At 39.3% G+C, this 19950-nt stretch overlaps 1 protein-coding gene across 6 annotated transcripts in view; it reads right to left on the reverse strand.

Annotated features, from left to right (window-relative positions):
* Nucleotides 1-17622, reverse strand: part of Fam13b (family with sequence similarity 13 member B) — a 99949-nt gene extending 82327 nt beyond the window's left edge. For 4 of the 6 annotated variants that reach the window (XM_047555160.1, XM_047555156.1, XM_047555155.1 and 1 more), the window contains exon 1: nt 17320-17621. The gene's annotated coding sequence lies outside the window, so the exon portion shown is untranslated. Of the gene's footprint in view, nt 1-17319 lie in introns of all 6 variants that reach the window. The other 2 variants (XM_047555157.1, XM_047555158.1) reach the window with 2 other exon arrangements.
* Nucleotides 17623-19950: the final 2328 nt, after the last annotated feature.

Here is a 19950-nt window from a genome sequence, read left to right on the forward strand (position 1 = left end):
GCTTAGCACCTCGCTTTGGCTGAGGCTGGCTTTGAACCCCAAATCTTCTGGCCCTAGCCTCTCAAGTAGATGGGATTATAGGCATATACCACTGCACCCAGTTCAATATAATAATTTTAAAAGACAGAAGTATAGAAATGTTAAATTCTCAAGTTTGTACGCTAATTTTGGCATATAACCACCCCATCTAATTTTAACAATTATAGGCACTCATTTACTGCTTCCAATACTACAAAAGTCCATGAGAAGACCACATCTGTTTTGTTATTCTATATAAATCAAATTCTTATACTCAGATCTTAAAAATGTTTGTTGAGTTGGTGCCATTACTTTTTAACTATATCAAGCCTCCATTAAGGGTTAGGTCTGCGCACAAACCAGGTCTGTTTCATCAGGGAATTTCTTGGTGTAAGGAAAACTAACAAATTTAGTAAGTGCAATTTATTGGTAAACATTCCTAGTTCAAGTTTTAATTTTATTTCTATTGGTTTCAGGATGTATTGTTTCTAATTTTATGTACTGAAAGACTTTGTTTTAATAACAAATTTCTTAATAATTTTTTTTTAATTATGAGCATGTCTCCATGTACCTAAAATAAAGTGTGAGTCAGGACCATGATGGCACACAACTATAATCCAAGAGACTCAGGAGGCTGAGGCAAGAGGATTGCAAGTTCAAAAGCAGACTTGGCAACTTAGCAAGACTTATCTCAAAAAGTAAAAAGGGTTAGAGATGGGGCTGGAGTTGCCACTTGACTAGCATGTGTAAGGCCCTGGGTTCTATACTCAGTACCACAAATAAATAAATAAAATAAAAGATCCCTTGACAACTAAAAGGGCAAGATTTGGAGCTCAGTGGTAAACCAACCCTAGTTTCAATCCCTAGTACAAAATTTTAGTAAAGTAGAACAATACACTAATATGTATTACATAATAAGCACACATAAAAGTAACGTTTTAAAACATTAAATATTTTAAAATTATTAATATTTGTTAAAATAAAATTGAAGCATCAATTTTAATACTGCACACACACACTTAATAGGTCATCCTGCCCAACCAAAGTACCAGCACCTCACTTTCGAGACCGGTAACTTCAAATATTGATGTCCAACTTCAGTGTTTACTAGAACCATCTGAGGATAGTACAGATTGGAAAGCCTCAATGCCTCAATCAAAATGTAGCATCCATGAAAGTGTGGCCTGTGCCTCTGTATATTTAACAAGTTTTTAAAGGTGACTGTGATGCATACAAAGTTTTAAGAACCTCTGGCTGGGGCTGTAGCTCCAAGGCAGAGCACTTGCCTAGCATGTGTGAGGCACTGGGTTCAATCCCTAGCACCACATAAAAATAAACAAATAAAGGCATGTTGTTCATCTACAACTACTAAATAAATAAATAAATAAATAAATAAATAAATAAAAAGTTTTAAGAACCTGTGGGGGCTGGGGATTGGCAGCTCAGTTGGAAGAGTGCCTGCCTCACAAGCATAAGGCCCTGGGTTCAATCACCACATTAAAAAAAAAAAAAAAGGAACCTATGGCATACAATATAAACTTTAAATTGCTTTGCATGACCTACGAGTGTATCAAATACTAGTAAAATCTCCTTTCTTGTCATTCTTCTAGGTCAATCTACTTCCCAGCAATACTTAATTACTTCAAGTTTATAAGTTTACAGTTTTCCCACACTTTGAACATACCATTATTCTATGCTTGCAGCCCTTAAACATAACACCACGACCAACCCAAACTTGTTCATCAAACTTCTTCTGATCTTCCAGTCAAAACCTCAACTTCCCATGTCAAGCAATCCATGACTTGCTAAGGCAAACAGTTCTCCTATATTCCTAATTTGTACTCTTACACTTTTAGCAATTACCCCATAGAATTTAAAAACACATCTGTCTCTCATAAAAGAAGCTTGAATGCTGGGATGCTGTCATTCAATCTCTGTATCCCCAGAGGCCTTGAACAACACCTGACACCTAATTTACTTTTCAAAATATGGGCGATCCAAGATGGCAGACTAGAGGGAGCCCCTATTTCTTGTTGCTCCATAAATCAGAATTTAAGCAGAGGAAATACTGTTTCTCTGGGAGGCAGTCTTTGCTGCCCACTAATCCCCTGCTGTTTACCCTATTTGTCCACCGCAATCACCCGTCATCTGCCAACATATAGTCTGCCTTTGGAGTGCAGATTTCTCACTGATTGCCGCCTATCATTTGCCATTTGCTGGTTTACTTGCCTCTTGCCTGCCCATGGCACACCGCCTGAGTTCCACCCGCCCATCGTCCTCCATTAGCCTGCAGATCACTTTCAGACCACCAGCGGATAGACGCTGCCCTCTGCTGCCTGGAAGTCCACTGTCGCAGTACCTGCAAGTCTGGATACATGTGACTGCTGTCATTTTAGGACAACACTCAGGACCTGCAGATTTACCTCTATTGCCACCACCATCTCAGGGCGTGGCCAACTCCATCTCAGGACTCAGGCAAGGGCCAGGAGATATATTGGGGTACATGCAGTTCTGGCTGCACCTGAGTCTTTCTGTTTGCTGTGGTAGTGGTTGACATCTGAATGCCTCTTTACAGGGTTGCTCCTTTGTGTGAGCACAACCCTGGTGGTGTCTCTGAAAGCTGAAACGGCATTGAGATCTTGGGACTGCAGCAAGACAGGGTCTGGGGAAGCTGAGCCCAGGCCCATCCATCAGATTGCAGTCAGGTTTGCATGAGACAGTCTGGGTCTGGCAAGACTGTGGAAAGTTGGAGACTAGGGGTGGTGACCGTGAGGAGCACAAATTGAAGAAACTGGAGAAAACTGGGCTCTCTCCAGCTCAGTGAGTCCTGAAGTGTGCAGGGATGGAAGGGGCTAGCTACAACGGGTGGGAAGACTGTAAGAGGGTGTGAAGGCACCTTGCCATCCTCTCACCCACCCAACCAGTCCTGCACTCAATGGACTGGAGTTAACAACAAACTTCTGACAACCCCACTACTGGTGGAGAAGGGAAGCTAAGAAAAATTTTGAAAGTCAACAGAAGCAATCATTCAATTTTCTATTGAGACTTTCCTCCTTTTTTTATTTTCCTTTTCTTTATTCACCCTCTATCTCAAACCTCCGCCATCTTTGAATCCAAATAATTTTCATGCATCAATTTAGAGGAATGGGATGTCTGAGTAGTATATGACAGTTTTGTTGTGTATTCTTATGTTTTTACTTTAAAAAAAAAAAATATGTACATATTTTTTTCTCTTACCTACCTGTCTCCCTGGATTCTCTTTCTCACTTCTCTCATACAAACAGCCAACCTTTATTAATTCCTCCCTCACTCTTACTATAGATTTTTACTTCTATCTTCTCTCCCTCTCCCTCATAAACATCACTTCTTACACTACTTCTGTTCCCTCACTGTACATCATTTAAAATGGTAAAGTCTTTTAACAAACTTTCTGTTTATATTGTAGACAATAATAGAGCACTTCATTTCTGTCTATTGTGACAAAACTGTAAACGCCTTAACAGGAGCCATTTGGTTTAAGGTGTTATATCATTTGCATTGGGTGCTGTTAATATTGGTCACCCTCTTAAAGGTGAGGTACTGGAAGCATTCAGGGACACCATAAGACTACGGGGTAGAATCTGTACTGCCTCAGCTCCATACTGCTAGATGAGAAGACACACAAATAACATGAAAAAAAGAAAAAAAAAAAAAAAAAGGGAACTGAGTGCCTCAAACAGACCAAGATGTTCCAACAACAGAATCCATAGCCAACACAGTAGAAGATATGTCAAAGATGGAGTTTAGAAAATACACAGATTGATCTTTGAAATAAAAGATGGTTTTGGAAAGAAAATACAGGAAGTGAAAGATTACTTCAATAAAGACACAGAGATTATAAAAAATCAAGGAGAAATCAAATGAAGGAAACAATAAACCAAATTAAAAATGGAGGGGTTGGGATTGTGGGTCAGTTGTAAAGTGCTTGCCTGGCATGTATGAGGCACTGGGTTCAATTCTTGGCACCACACATAAATAAATAAAATAAAGGTCATTGACAACCAAAATGTATTTAAAATAAAATTCAAAGGAAAGAATCACCAACACACTAGACCCACCTGGAAGACAACCTCAGAAAAAGAAGACAAAATATACTCTCTTGAAAATAAAGTTGACCTCACAGAGAAGATAGTAAGAAACAAAACTTCCAAGAAATATGGGATAATATGAAAAGATTACATTTGAGATTTATCAGAATAGACAAAGGCATGGAGATACAAACCAAAGGAAAGCATCATCTTTTCAATGACATAATATCAGAAAACTTCCCAAATCTAAAGATTGAAATGGAAAATCAACTAAAAAGAGGCTTACAGAACCCCAAATGCACAAAATTACAGCAGACCCACATCAAGGCACATTATAATGAGAATGACTAAAATACAAAATAAGGATAGAATGTTAAAGGCTGTGAGAGAAAAAAAATCAAATTACGTATGGGGAAAACCACTTTGGATCTCAGTCGATTTCTCAACCCAGACCCTCAACACCAGGAGGGCCTGGAATAACATATATCAAGCTCTGAAAGAAAATGGATGCCAACTGAGAATTTTATATCCAGCAAAATTAAGCTTCAGATTTGAAGATGAAATAAAAACCTTCCATGATAAAAGTTAAAAGAATTCATAACTAGAAAGCTGCATTATAGAATATTCTCAGGAAAATATTCCATGAGGAGGAAATGAAAAAAAAAACAAATCAATGAAAACCAACAAAAGGAGAAAATTACACTGATGGAAAGGTCAATCAAAGGAGAAACTAAGTCAAGTTAAAAACCAAATATAAACCAAACTGACTGGGAATACAATTCATATCTCAATTACAACCCTAAATGTTAATGGCCTAAACTCATCAATAAAAAGACATAGACTGGCAGAATGAATTAAAAAAAAAAAAAAAGACCCAACAATATGCTGTCTTCAAGATCTCACCTCCTAGGAAAAGCCACCCACAAACTAAAGGTGAAAGACTGGGAAAAAATACCACTCACACGGACTCTGTAGAAAAGCAGGGGGGCTGTGGTTGTGGCTCAGGGATAGAGGGCATGTGTGAGGCACTGGGTTTGATTCTTAGTACAGCATACAAATAAATGAGTAAAATAAAGGTCCAACAACAACCAAAAAAAAAAAAAAAAAAAACCAAGCAGGGGTTTCCATCCTCATATCAGACAAAGTAGACTTCAAATCAAAGTTAGTCAGAAGAGATAAAGAAGGTCATTTCATACTGCTTAAGGAAACCATACACCAACAAGACAGAACAATTGTAAATATATATGCCCCAAACAACGGAGCATCTGTGTATATCAAACAAACCCTTCTCAATTTCAAGAATCAAACAGATCACAACACAGTAATACTAGGTGACTTCAACATACCTCTCTCACCACTGGATATATCTTCCAGACAAAAACTAAACAAACCACAGAATTAAATGATACAATCAATGATTTAGACTTAACAGACATATATAATTTCATCCATCATCCAGTGAATACACTTTCTTCTCAGCAGCACATGAATTCTTCTCTGAAACAGACCATATGTTATGCCACAAAGCAACTCCCAGCAAATGCAAACAAACAAAAAAAAAGAAATACTACCCTGCATTCTATCAGATCATAATGGAATGAAACTAGAAACCAACGGTAAGATAAAAAACAGAAGCTACTCCAACATCTGCAGACTAAATAGCATGCTAACGAATGATGAATGGATAGCAGAAGAAATCAGGGAGGTAATTAAAAAATACTTAGAGACAAATGAGAACACTGAAACAATATATCAAAATCTCTGGGACACTAGGAAGGAAGTGCTAAAAGGAAAGTTCATTGCATTGAACTCATACGTTGAAAGTATAAAATGTCAACAAATAAATGACCTAACAAACATCTCAAAGTCCTAGAAAAAGAAGAACAAATCAACACCCAAAACAGCAGAAGACAGGAAATGATTAAAATCAGAGCTGAAATCAATAAAATTGAAACAAAAGAAAGAATTGAAAAAAATTGACAAAACAAAAAGTTGGTTCTTTGAAAAAAATAAAATTGATAAGCCCTAGTCACACTAACAAAGAGAAAGAAAGAAAGCTCAAATTACTAAAATTTGTGATGAAAAAGGAAATATCGAGACACACTACTGAAAGACAGACGATAATTAGAAACTATTTTGAAAAGTTATACTCAAATACAATAAAAACACTTGAAGACATCGACAAATTTCTAGAGACATATGATCTACCCAAACTGATTCAGGAGGACATACGCAATTTAAACTCATCAATTTCAAGCAATGAGGTAGAAGATGCCATCAAAAGCCTACCAACCAAGAAAAGCCCAGGACCAGACAGATTCTCAGTCGAGTTCTACAAGACCTTCAAACAAGAATGAACACCAAGACTCCTCAAATTATTCCATGAAACAAAAAAGGAGGGAACCCTTCCAAACTCATTCTATGAGGCTAGTGTCACCCTGACACCAAAACCAGACAAAGACACAGCAAGGAAAGAAAACCTCAGACCAATATCCCTCATGAACATAGATGCAAAAATTCTCAATAAAATTCTGGCGAACTGCATACAAAAACATATTAAAAAGATAGTGTGCCACGATCATGCGGTTCATTCCTAGGATGCAAGGTTGGTTCAACATATGGAAATCAATCGCATCAACAGACTTAAAGACAAGAATCATGATTATCTCAACAGATGCAGAGAAAGCATCTGACAAAATACAGCACTTCTTCATGTTCAAAACCCTAGAAAAACGAGGGGTAGTAGAAACATACCTCAACATTGTAAAATCTATCAATGCTAAGCCCGTGGTCAACATCATTCTAAATGGAGAAAAATGTGAAAGGATTCCCTCTAAGAACTGGAACAAGACAGGGATGCCTTCTTTCACCACTTCTATTCAACATCGTCCTTGATACCCTAGCCAGAGCAATCAGACAAAAGAAATTAAAGGGATATGAATAGGAAAAGAAGAACTCAATCTATCACTATTTGCTGACAACATGATTCTGTATCTGAAAGATCCAAAAAATTCCACCAGAAAACGTCTAGGACTCATAAATGAATTCGGCAAAGTCGCAGGATATAAAATCAATACCCATAAATCAAATGCATTTCTATACATAAGTGACAAATCCACTGCAAGAGAAATTAGGAAAACTATCCTATTCACAATAGACTCCAAAACAAACAAACAAACAAAAAAAACAACAACAACAAAAAAAAAACCAACAACTTTGGAATCAATCTAACAAAAGAGGTGAAAGACCTCTACAATGAGAACTACAGGACACTAAAGAAAGAAACTGAAGAAGACCTTAGAAGATGGAAAGATCTCCCATGCTCTTGCACAGGCAGAATTAATAGTCAAAATGGCCAGACTATCAAAAATGTTATACAGATTCAAAGCAATTCCTATTAAAATCCCAATGACATTCTTCATAGAACTAGAAATAACAATCATGAAATACATCTGGAAGAATAAAAGACCCAGAATAGCCAAAGCACTCCTGGGCAGGAAGAGTGATGCAGGAGGTATCAAAATACCAGACCTTAAACTATACTACAGAGCAATAGTAATGAAAATGGTATAGTACTGACACCAAAATAGACAGGTAGACCAATGATACAGCATAGAAGACATGGAGACATACCCAAATAAGTACAGTTATCTCATACTAGACAAAGGTGCCAAAAAATATACATTGGGCAAGAGGTAACCTATTCAACAAATGATGCTGGGAAAACTGGAATTCATATGTAGCAAAATGAAATTAAACCCCTATCTCTCACCCTGCACAAAACTCAACTCAAAATGGATCAAGGATCTAGGAATTAGTCCTGAGACCCTTCACCAAACAGAAGAAAAAGCAGGCCTGAATCTCCATCACATTGGCTTAGGACCAGACTTCCTTAACAAGACCCCCATAGCGCAAGAAATAAGTAAGAATCAATAAATGGGATACGTTCAAATTAAAAAGTTTTTTCTCAGCACAGAAAACAATCAATAATGTGAAAAGAGAACCTACAGAGTGAGAGAAAATCTTTTCCACACACACTTCAGACAGAGCACTCATCTCCAAAGTTTATAAAGAACTTAAAAAACTTTACACCCAAAATACAAAGAACCCAATCAATAAATGGGCTAAGGAACTGGGTAGACACTTCACAGAAGAGACTATACAGGTAATAAATATATGAAAAAGTGTTCGTCATCTCTAGTAATTAGAGAAATGCAAATTAAAACCATCCTAAGATTTCATCTAACTCCAATTAGAATGGCTATTATCAAGAACACAAGCAATAATAAGTACTGGCGTGGATGTGGGGGAAAAGGCACACTCATACATTGCTGGTGGAGTCTCTAATTGGTGCAGCCACTCTGGAAAGCAATATGGAGACCTCTCAGAAAACTTGGAATGGACCTACCATTTGACCCAGTTATCCCACTCCTCAGTTTATACTCAAAGGACTTAAAATCAGCATACTATAGTGATGCAGCCACATCGTTGTTCACGGCAGCTCAATTTACAACAGTTAGATTGCGGAACCAACCGAGATGCCCTTCAATTGATGAATGGATAAAGAAACTGTGGTATATATACACAATGGAATATTATTTGGCCATAAAGAAGAATACATTTATGGCATTTGTTGGTAAATGGATGAAGTCAGAAAATATGCTAAGTGAAATAGGCCAAGTCCAAAAAAACCAAAGGCCGAATGTTTTCTCTGATAAGTGCATGATAATATATAAGGAGGGGGTGATAAAGGAACTTTGGATGGTGTATAGGAAAATGGGGTGGGGGGGTGGAGGATAATAGAATGAAACAGACAGTATTACCCTATGTATATGTATGATTACATGAATGGTGTGAATCTACATGGTGTACAACCGTAGAAATAAAAAGTTGTACACCATTTGTGTACAAGAATCAAAATGTGGTTCGTATAAATACAAAAAATTAATAAAAAATATACTTATCACTGTCAAAAACAAGATAAACAAAAAATAAAAATTTAAATAATTAAAAATATAGATTTGCAAAAAAAAATACAAATATACTGAATAAAGACATAAATGAGAAGGAAACAATATTGGTTACACCAAAGATAAGATTTACAATAAGAGGCATTCCAAGTGATTAAAAACTGAATAAAATATCAAAAATGGCTGTCCAATGTACTTTCATAAATAACCAGACACAAATCGAGGAAGGAAGAAAACTCGGGATGCAGTTCAGCAGCAGAGCTCTTGACTATCAGGCTCCAAGTATAGGATTCAATCCCCAATACCACAAAAAGATAGTAATGCAACTATCACTTAGAGAATCTCTATAAGCATTTCACAAGTTATTTCTCATAACTAAAACAATGTTGTGAAGAAGCACTATTCCCCTTTTATGTGTACTAAAAACAAAAGTATTGTGAACCACAAATCACACATCTAAACTTCAGAATTTGTAAAAAATGGTGATGCTAGAATTTTCCACTGGATCTCTCTGCAAATTTTTCCTTTTCTTTCTTTTTCTTCCCTCGAAATCCTTTTAATCAAAGTTTATATCTTAAGAAACCAGATATTTACAATAAGAACTACAACAAGGGCAAAATTTTATTTACATCTCCACCTAGAAATCATTCACAATCCTTAAAAGCCAAGGATATTGATATTGTAGGATACCTAGATTTGGTCTCCAAGACCAGCTGAAGAAGTTTCCCAAAGACTGACCTCTTGAGATATCTGCCAACAGACAGATGTAGAGTTCTACGTGGTTCACGTATCACTAAGTGGCAGGCAGATATGGGGAAGACAGGAAACAGTGGTAGAAGAATGAGGAATGTTTAATACTTTTTTTTCCCCCCAAAACCAGGGATTAAACCTGGGTGCTTTACCATTGAGTTATATCCCCAGCCCTTTTTATTTTGAGATATGGTCTCTATTAGGTTGCTTAGGGCCGCAACAAATTTCTGAGGCTGGCCTGGAACTTGTAATCCTCTGCCTCAGCCTCCCAGGTCAATGGGATTACAGGCAAGCACCATCACACCTGGCTTAATACTATTCATAAAGGTATGAGGAAAGGTGCAAATCAAAGTCTTGTCATCTTACTTAAAGAGTTAGCTTGCAGGGTTAAAAAAAAAAAAAAAAATTAGCTTGCAATGAGCTAGAGCAAGATGGTTCCCAACAGGTTCCCTTCCTTTGCATCCCTTACAGTGTCACTAATCCACTAATTCAGCATGATTTTCTATTTAAATCAAAGAGAGTTGGCTAAATTAGCTTTTCCCACATGTATCAACACAATTACTGACCCTTTAAAAAAAAAAAAAACAAAACCCTGATTGCCATGCTGATACTCGAGCCTATATAACTCCAACTACTCAGGAGGTCAAGATAAGAGAATCCCAAATTCAAGGCCAGTCCCTGCAATTTAGCAAGGCCCTGTGTCTCAAAATAAGAAATACAAAGGGCTGGGGATATAATATAGTTCAGTGGTAGAGTAGCCCTGAGTTCAATCCACAACCAAAATAAATTTTTTAAATCCTCATACATCTTCAGAAATGTTAAGTTTTTTGAATAAAACGTTTAACTCATGTAAAAAATAACTTTAAAAAGACTTGCCAGAATCATGAAATTCATTTGGAAAAATAAGAGACCCAGAATAGTCAAAGTAATCCTTAGCAAGAATAGTGAAGCAGGAGGCATCACAATAAACAGAACTATACTACAGAGTCATACTAACAAAACAGCATGGTATTGGCATCAAAATAGATCAATGGTACAAAACAGAAGACACAGAGACAAACCCACATAAATATAGTTATCTCATACTACACAAAGGCACCAAAAACATATATTAGAGAAGAGATAGCCTCTTCAACAAATGGTGCTAGGAAAATTGGAAATCCATATATAACAAAATGATATTAAACCTCTATCTCTCACTCTGCACAAAAATCAACTCAAAGTAGATCAAAGAATTAGGCACTAGAACAGAGACCCTGTGCCTAAAAGAAGAAAAAGTAGACCCAAATCTTCTTCATGTTGACTTAGGACTTGACTTCCTTAACAAGACTCCTAAGGCACAAGAAGCAAAAACGAGATTCAATAAATGGGATAGAATCAAACTAAAAAGCTGCTTCTCAGCAAAGGAAACAAATCAATAAAGTGAAGAGAAAGCCTACAGAATGCACCTATGATGGAGCACTAATTTCCAAGATTATAAAGAACTCAAAAAACTTAACACCAAAAAACCAAATAACTCAATGAGTTAAGGAACTGAACAGACACTTCACAGAAGAAGAAATAAAATCAATCAACAAATATATGAAAAAATGTTCATCATTTGCAGCAATTAGAGAAATGCAAATCAAAACTAAGATTTCATCTCACTCCAGTCAGAATGGCAATTATCAAGAATATAACCAACAATGTTGGCAAGGATGTGGGGTTAAGGTACACTCATACATTGCTGGTGGGACTGCAAATTGGTGCGACCACTATGGAAAGCAGTATGGAGATTCCTAAGAACACTTGGAATGGAGTCACCATTTGACCCAGTTATCCCACTCCTTGGTTTATACTTAAAATCAGCATACTACAGTGATGCAGCCACATCAATGTTTATAGCAGCTCGACTCACAATAGCTAAACTATGGAACCAACAATCTAGGTGCCCTTCAACAGATGAATGCATAAAAAAATGTGGTATATATACACAATAGACTATTACTCAGCCTTAAAGAATGAAATTATGGCTTTTTCAGGTAAATGGATGGAGCTGGAGAATATCATGCTAAGAGAAATAAGCCAATCCCAATGAATTAAGGGCCAAATGTTTTCTCTGATATGCAGATACTAATTCACAGTAAGGGAGTGGAGGTTAGGAAAGAATAAAGATACTTTGGATTAGACAGAGGGGAGTGAAGGGAGGGGAGGGGGTACAGGGGTAGGAAGGATAAAATCAATCAGACATTATTGCCCTATGTGCATATATGAATACATGACCATTATAATTCTGTATCATGTACAACCAGAAGAATGAGAAATTATACTTCTTTGATGTACTGTGTGTCAAAATGTATTCTACCATCATGTATAACCAATTAGAACAACAACAACAAAAAGATGTGCCAGGCAGGTGGCACACGCCTGTAATCCCAGCAACTTGGGAAGCTGAGACAGGAGGATCACAAGTTCAAGGCCAGCCTCAGCAACTTACTGAGGCACTAAGCAACTCAGTAAGACCCTGTCTCAAAATAAAAAATAAGGGGCTGGAGCTACAGCTCAGTGGTACACGTGTGCAGCGCTGGGTTCAATCCTCTACACCACAAAAATAAATAAATAAGGGTACTGTGACCATCCACAATTAAACATTTTTTTAAATAATAAATAATAAAAATAAAAAATAAACAGATCTGGGAAAGTTCAGGGTTAAATCCCCAGTACCATAATAATAACAACAACAACAAAAATAATAATTTTTGAAAAGAGCTGGGGATGTAGCTCAGTGTACAGTACCTCTGGGTTCAATTCCCAGGACTGCCAAAAAAAGACTGGTTATACCTACAACTCAACAACTATGAAACAACCAATTCAAAATTGAGCAAAAATACCTGAATTGACACTTCTCCAAAGAAGTAACTGATATACACATGAAAAAAGAAAATGCACATGAAAAGATGTCCACCACTAGCTGTTAGGGAAATGCAAATCAAAAATATGAGAGCCAAACGCTGGTGGGAACAACTAGGAAAGCTGGAAAAAAAAAAAAAAAAAAGGATCACAAATTCAAGGCCACCTTGATCTACTTAGCAAGACTCTGTCTCAAAGTAAAAGATACTGGCGATGTAGCACAGTAGTACAAGACCCTGGGTTCAATCTCCAGTACCTGGGGCGGGAGGGGGAGGGTATGTTCCGAATGAGATTCAAGTTTACAATCAATAGGATTATTAATAAACCAACTAACAAAGTAAAGCTGTCAAGATGTTGGAACCCTTATGCATTGCTGGTGGGGATAAAAAATGGTCCTGTCACTTTGGAAAACAGTATGATAGTTGAAGGATATGGAACTGACAACCCCCCAAAACAGCATGGCCTGGGAAGAGAGAGGGAGGAAAAAGGCAACACATTGATAACATTGATTCTTTCCCAATACATCCTTTCCCAGTGACAAGACAATACCTGGGAAGAAGGAAGCATCACCCAGTGACAAGACAATCACTGGGAAGTAGATATCCATCAGGTCTAAGAATGACGGTCTCTGGGAAGGAGTCTAAACATTGATCCTTCCCCCAAATAAAGCCTTCCCAATGATAATACAACAGACCTTGAAGGGAAAGAGATAAGCATTGAATGCTGAACTCTGGACCCTCCATTCTTGCCCAGTAAAAACAAATTTCAAATTCTTACAACCTGTTTCCTGAATGCCCAAACTGTTATGTTCTATTAAAGTCTTCAATTGTTAAGTCATCTCCCAGTGTATAAATTATATAAACTCAGACCTCTCCTGTAATTGGGGGCCATTTTTCTACAAAGAAAGTGAGCTCCTCCTGTATCTAAATGACTCCACTGAGGAATACAGGAAAGCTTGCTGATCCGTTTGAAGTCTGCTTCTGTCCTGGTTATTTGTCCCTTCATAATGGTGCCAAAACCATTTTGGTTATTTTTGCTTACAGTAGTCCCTCAAAATAGTAAATATTTAACATAAAAATTATCACATGATCCAGTAATTCCAATTCTGGGTATATAAGGACTGACAGCAAAGACTTGAAAAGTTATCCTTACTGACAGCATAATTGTGAACATTATTCACAATTACCAAAAAGGATAAACCACCCAAATATCCATCAACAGATGAATGGATAAACAAAACATGATATATACATACAATGATTATTCAGCCTTATGAAAAAAGGAAATACTGACACACTCAAACATGGACGAACCTGTCTACCTGTCTGGGGATGTAGCTCTGTAGCTCTATGGTATAGCATTTGTGTAGTATGTGAGGCCCTGGGTTCAATTTCCAGCAAGGGCAGGCAGCTATGGATGAACCTGAACTGGGACTGTACCTCAGTAAGAGACTACATGCATACCGTGCCCAAGGTTTTAAAAAAAAAAAAAAAAAAAAAAAAAGTGGATGAACCTTAAAAGCATTATGCTAAGAGCCTAGGTGCAGCAGTACATGCCTCTAATTCCCCAGGGACCTGGGAGGCTGAGGTAGGAGGATCACAGATTCAAGGACAGCTCTGGCAATTAAGGGAGACCTTGTCTGAAAGTAAATATTTTAAAAAGGATTGGATCCAGAGATAGATGCCCAAACCTGTAATCCCAGAAACTCGGGAGGGTGAGGAAAGAGGATCCCAAGTTTGAGGTCAGCCTTAGCAACTACTTAGCAAGACCCTATCTCAACAAAAGAGGGCTAGGGATGGGGCCCAGTGATTAAGCACCCCCAGGTTCAATTCCCAGTCAAAAAAAAAAAAAAAAAAAAAAAAAGCCAAACACAAAGGGATAAATGTCATACAATCTCTCCTTATGTGGAACCCAGACTAGACAAATTCACAAAAAAAGAACATAGAATAGAAGCTACCAGTAGTAACATTTTGAGGAAATGAGGAGGTACTGTCTAATGGGTACAGAAATTTCTGTGTGAAAAAGTTATGGAGCTGGACACAGTGGCACACAACTATAATCCCAGTGACCTTGGAGGCTAAGGCAGCAACTTGGTGAGACCCTGTCTCAAAAACCAAAAAAAAAAAAAAAAAAATTTTTTTAAGGGTTGGGGATGTAGCGCAGTGATAAAGTGCCTCTGGATTCACTCTCCAGTACTTTAAAAAAAAAAAAAAAAAAAAAAGGCTCTGGAAACTGCGGTGATGGTTATACCACACTGTTTTGTACTTAATGTCACTGAATTATACGTTGAAAAATGGTTACGACAAGTGTGGTATAACAGATCTATAATCCCAGATATCTGGGAGGCTGAAGAAGGATCACAAGTTTGGGCCAGCCAAAAAAATTTAGCAAGACACTGTCTCAAAGTAAAAATGGTTGCAGTTGTAGCTCAGTGGTAGCAAGCCTGCTACCATGAGAGAGGCCCTGAGTTCAATCCCAGGTACTGAGGAGGGGAAGAATTAAAATGGTAAATTCTATTGTACGGTGTGTTTTATCACAATAAATGGTTCACAATAATGGTAAAATGGTAAAGTTTTAGGATATGCATATTTTACCACAATTCTTTAAAAAATTATTTTGGGGACTAGGGGTGTCATTCAGTGGTAGAGGGTTTGCCTAATGTGTGCAAGGCCCTGGGGTTCCATTCCCAGCAACACGTTTTTTAAAAATTAATTTTTTTTTCAGTACTGGGGATTGAAACCAGAGACCCTCTACCACTGATCCACAGCCCAAACCCTAAAATTTAGCCTGGCACAATGGCACAAGTCAGTAAGCCCAACAATTTAGGAGGCTGAAGCAGAAGATCCCAAGGTGAAGGACAGCCTATCTCAAAATTTGTGCTGAGGGTGTGGCTCCAGTGGTACAGTACCCCTGGGTTTAATACCCAGTACTGCAAAAGAAAAAAATCTTAGCCATTTATAAGGTAATTTACACAAAAGAGCCCCCAACTTGGAAATTGGTATACATTGGGGTAGCCAAGCACAGATGGATCAAGGTTATTTGCACATGATAATAAAGTAGTTGTTGCCAGGCATGGGGGTGCATGCCTGCAATCCCAGTGGCTAGAGAGGCTGAAGCAAGAGGATCACAAGTTCAAAGTCAGCCTCAGCAATTTTAGTCAGGCCCTGAGCAACTTAGCAAGACCCTGTCTTAAAATAAAAAATTTTAAAAAGGGCTGGGATGTAGCTCAATGATTAAGCGCCCTTGGGTTTCATCCCTGGTACCAAAAAAAAAAAAAAAAAAAAAAAAAAGGTAGTCTTTTTATTGGTGGAGAAACACAAGTCATTATATTCATTTCAGCCATTTTCTGTCTCAAAAGGACATTCTAATAAAACCACACTGTAATAGTCACTGCACCCTATGAAAAATTTTATGCCACTGTGCTATGCCCTTCTACATCTTCCAAGGACTTAAGCTGTGTCACACAGATGCCTAATTGGGACGACATTAAACTGGAGAAATTATCACCCTAACATTAAAAAACGCACAGATTAAGAAAGTAATAAGGGGCACCTAATGGATATACAAAAGAATGACCATTCAGTTCCATTCAACAAGTATTTACCATGTACAGAGTACCTGTGAGACCCAGGCAAACAAGTATTTCAAGATTACAAAAAGACATGAAGACATAAATTCACATGAATGAATCCCGCCGCCGAAAGTCAAGTAATTCAAAATTATCTTTTAATGCCTACTTCTATAAACAAACACATCCCAGTTATTTAATGTTAACAGACTGCATTACAGTGGTTCTGGTTGCCATTTTTAGCTTAGATCCTTGAAAGTATGGTAAATGTCCAACTTTTTTCACTGATGAGACGATGTAATGGGGAACCGAATAAAATTATGCAACCATTTTTATAAAAGTCAGTTTGGTTTTAATAGATTACAAAAAAAAAAAAATGTTTAACAATTTCCCAATGGACAAGTGTGCCAACCGATTCAATTTCCTACAAACCTTATCTAGGAAATCAGGCACCCCATCTGAAACGTAATGCCCTACACTACAAAGGGCCCTCTCTGGCCTGGTTTCTGCAGAGGGCATTCTACACGAAGCTCAGTGCACCAACAAACCAATTTTGGCTATATTCTCTGGGCGATTTAAGGAAGTCAACAACCACTAGTCTCACGTGACCTCTAAAAGGGGCGCAGCTGAGCCCGGAATAAACCACACTAATTTTTTTTCCTGCATCAACTTCACTGCCCAGCATGAAAGAAGTGGGCGCGGAGGTAGCGCAGGCCTAAGGGGAGGAGAAGGTAGCAAACGAACATGGGGCGTTGTGTCTTCTTCTTGGGGGACCTAGGAGATGAGGGGCGCACACGTTCACGCGCACTGCAACGGCTGAAAATCGAAGGCTGCCACACCCCCCGACAGCCCCACCTTCTTCTTTCTCCACCAGAACGGGGGTCCTTTCTACCGAATGCCCACCAGAATGGGCACTGCCCAGGTCGGGTACACCAAAACGCAACACAGTGGAGCCCGCGCGGGTGGGACTCGGCGCTGGGGGGCGGCAAAGAGAGGAGGGCCGCAACGAGGGGCGACCCGCGCATGCGCAGATCCCAGTACCCGCCCGTTTACTTACCGTTGGAACCGCGAAGCCCCGTTTCCCGGCCGCGGTCGCTTCTCCAGGACCCGCGGCGACAGCAAGAGAGCGAGAACTGAGGCCCCAAGTGGCTCCGCGGTCGGCAAGCCTCTTCCTGAGGCGGCCGCTGGGGGGAAGCTGAAGCGACGGCTGTGGCACGGGGCCAGCACGGTAGCGACCCCCGGATTTCCCCGGCGGTGGCAGCGGCGGAGACGCGGAAGGAGGGGCAGGAGCGGCGACAGAGGCAGCGGCTGAGGCACAGAGCCTCCCAAACGGCGAGCGAGCGGAGAGCGCAGGGCGGGGACCTGGCCGGACGTGACGTGCGTGGGAGGGGGCGGGGCGAGTGCGCCGCCAGGGCGGTGATGTGTCCCACGCCCCCTGACCGTGGCGCTGCACTCCGCCGGCTTGTGGAGTGAGTTGTTTCCCAGTTGCTTCCAGCCCCCAATTGAATTCTTGAGTCAGGGTGTGAGAAGCCAAGCGCGTGCCTGACCGAGGGAAGGAAAAAGGAAACTGGAAAAGGGACGTAGGGGGATAAAGGAGAAATCCGGAAGTCTGAGGGCACGGCTGAGACCAGCCGAGGGAGCCATGCCCCCTCAGAAGGCCACAAAAGCTGATGAGGAGTACGGAGACCTTAACAGGAAGCTGCCCAGCAGGCCTGAGTGGTGACTCACGTTCCCATTCCCAGCTGTGTGGGTAGATGGGGACTACTGGTCTGCACCTGCGCCTGGCTCGCCTTCCCCCGCCCTGTTCACCGAAAGACCTGACCTAGACTCCGGAGAGATCATAGAGCTCTGTTGCCGAGAGGGTTCGGGAATGTGTAAGTCGCTATGCTGCTTGCTTACAGGGAGCTTCCTATACTAAACTGGAGCTTCAGCAGCAGAACTGAAAAGGAGCAGAAAGAATGAAGAGTTCTCTGAGTCTAGGAGTCTGTCCTTGCTTACGTAGCCACCCAGACCAACCCTGCGGCTCCTTCAGGCTCACAACCATATGAATAGTCAATCAGCCAATCTCTGCTTTGCTTTGAGATCTTCCGTTGAGAAAAACGCAGTGTTCAGCCTTTGGACTCCTTGAGGGCGAGTAGATCCACACTTACACAAAAAACTCTGGCGGGGGTCTGTAAAAATATGAACTACCACAATTCGGTGGTCCCCTACCTGCCTGAGCTGCAAGTCAGTAACCTGGAAAACGTAAAACAAGAACCCTCACAGAACTCGGGAAAAGATTTATAAAAATAAAAATTCACCCTATGAGATGATCTGTAAATGGGTTACAGAGACCAGGGTGGCTCGCAAATTTCATCAGAGAGACTAAAATAAATCATCTGTAACCTAATTGTCACATGCCCAATTGATGCTGTCATAACTGAAGGGTGGGGTCCTCAAAGAGTCTAGAACCAGCAGAATCTGAATAAGAATGTGTTGTGAGGCTCCCACTCTGTCCAGGAGAGAGGTAACTGGTTCTAATGACTAAGACCAAATATACATTTCCAGGGCAATTAAAAATCTTAATTCAGGAATGGGGATATAGTTAAGTGGTAGAGCACTTACCTACCATGGGCAGGGCCCTGGGTTTGATTCTCAGCACCAGGGAGGTAGGAAGAAAGAAAGATTATATGTGTGTATGATATATGCACATATATCACATATATATGTGTGTGAGTGTATATATGCATACATATATATGTAAATTCTGATTCAGTCACTCCTTCAACAGATAGTGCTTATTGTGTTCCGGCCTCTTAAGATAATGTCAACAAATAAGATCTCTGCCTTCATGAAGTTTATATCCTAGCAAATTTAAATTCACTATATTCTTTATGAACATACAAAGATCCAAACTCTGATTCCAAACTTCAACAAGTAGCCTTTTCATCACTCAGAAGTTCTCTTAAATAAATCAAGACACCCAGTAAGAAGTGATTGTCCAAGGCACATGACCAGGACTAATTGTACTGTCTCTATAGCCTTTGTCAATTAATAAATTCACAGCATTGATTTCTAAATTAGCTTATGTTCACTGGGTTGAATTATGAAGTTGTTTTATTCAAATGGATTTCTCAGAACCTGATTAAACTGTGAAGTAAAATGTAAGTTTTTTTAATCTGCTATACTGAAGACCAAAGCCTGGTTTCATTGCAGCCCAATCAAGTTGTAGTCTGTGCATTTGGCTTTGTATCTCTCTCTAAACATCTGAAATAAAAGCTTTACTCTGTGCTTGGAGAATAGGGGCAATATTATTGCTTCAAAATATTAATTATAAGGACTGGGGATGTGACTCAGTGGTACAGTGCTCGCCTAGCATGCCCAAGGTCCTGGGTTCAATCCCTAGCACACACAAAAAAAGTAAAAATTATGAGTGAATCCTCAGAATCAAAACCCCCCTAATCATTCTTCACTTAAGCAACACAGGCCCCTTATTGACATAACTAACTATTAAAGTTTATAACATACTTTGTATGAAACCCAAGATGTAAGCTCCCAGAGGGCAAAGATTTCCTTGCATTTATGTACCTTAAGCCTGAGAGTATGGATTCTCAGAAAACAAATGAATTGATTCAATGTTCATTTTCCCCCTCCAAAATGCAAGTATATGTTCTTGGAAGATAGATTTTGTAGATATACTTGATGATAT

The sequence above is a fragment of the Sciurus carolinensis genome, chromosome 6 (genome assembly GCF_902686445.1).
Source record: "Sciurus carolinensis chromosome 6, mSciCar1.2, whole genome shotgun sequence".
Taxonomy (NCBI): Eukaryota; Metazoa; Chordata; class Mammalia; order Rodentia; family Sciuridae; genus Sciurus; species Sciurus carolinensis.